Genomic DNA, 1,424 nt, shown 5'->3' with positions numbered 1-1,424 from the left:
ACCTAACCAAACCAACCAAACCAAACCAAACCTAACCTAACCTAACCTAACCTAACAATACCAAATCATACCATACCAAACTAAAGCAAATCTAACCAAACCTACCCAACCTAACCTAACCTAACCTAACCTAAACTAACCTAACCTAACCTAACCAAACCAAACCAAACCAAACCAAACCAAACCAAAACAAACCAAACCAAACCAAAACAAACCAAACCAAACCAAACCAAACCAAACCAATCGAAACCAAACCAAACCAAACGAAACGAAACCAAACCATACCATACCAAACCAAACCAAACTTAACCTAACCTAATAAAACCAAATCAAACCAAACCAAACCAAACCAAACCCAACCAAACCTACCCAACATAACCTAACCTAACCTAATCTAACCTAACCTAACCTAACCTAACCTAACCTAACCTAACGAAACCAAACCAAACCAAACCAAACCAAACCAAACCAAACCAAACGAAACCAAACCAAACCAAACAAAAACAAACCAAACGAAACCAAACCAAACCAAGCCAAACCAAACCAAACAAAACCTAACCTAACATAACCTAACCTAACTTAACCTAACCTAACCTAACCTAACCTAACCGAACCTAACCTAACCTAACCTAATCTAAATTAACCTAACCTAACCTAACAAAACCCAACCCAACCTAACACAACTTAATGTAACCTAACCTAACCTAACCAATCCAAACCAAACCAAAGCAAACCAAACCAAACCAATCCAAACCAAACCTAACCTAACCTAACCTAACCTAACCTAACCTAACCTAACCTAACCTAACCTAACATAACTTAACCTAACCTAACGAAACCAAACCAAACGAAACAAAAACCAAACGAAACCAAACGAAACCAAACGAAACCAACCAAACCAAACCAAACGAAACCAAACCAAACCAAACCGAACCAAACCTAACCTAATCTAACCTAACCTAACCTAAACTCACCTAACCTAACTTAACCTAACCAAACCTAACCAAACCAAACCAAACCAAACCAAACCAACCTAACCAAACCAAACCTAACCTAACCTAACCTAACCTAACAAAACCAAATCATACCATACCAAACTAAACCAAACCTAACCATACCTACCCAACCTAACCTAACCTAACCTAACCTAACCTAACGTAACCTAACCTAACCTAACGTAACCTAACCTAACCTAACCTAACCTAACCTAACCTAACGAAACCAAACCAAACCAAACCAAACCAAACCAAAAAACCAAACCTTACCTAACCTAACCTAACCTAACCTAACCTAACCTAACCTAATCTAAGCTAACTTAATTCAAGAAATCCTAACTAAACCAAACCAAACGAAACCAAACCAAACCTAACCTAACCTAACCTAACCTAACAATACCAAACCAAACCATACCAAACCAAACCTAA

Source organism: Schistocerca piceifrons, unplaced genomic scaffold (genome assembly GCF_021461385.2).
Source record: "Schistocerca piceifrons isolate TAMUIC-IGC-003096 unplaced genomic scaffold, iqSchPice1.1 HiC_scaffold_2165, whole genome shotgun sequence".
Classification (NCBI taxonomy): domain Eukaryota; kingdom Metazoa; phylum Arthropoda; class Insecta; order Orthoptera; family Acrididae; genus Schistocerca; species Schistocerca piceifrons.
The sequence above is the reverse complement of the archived record's forward strand: the minus strand, read 5'-3'. Positions refer to the sequence as shown.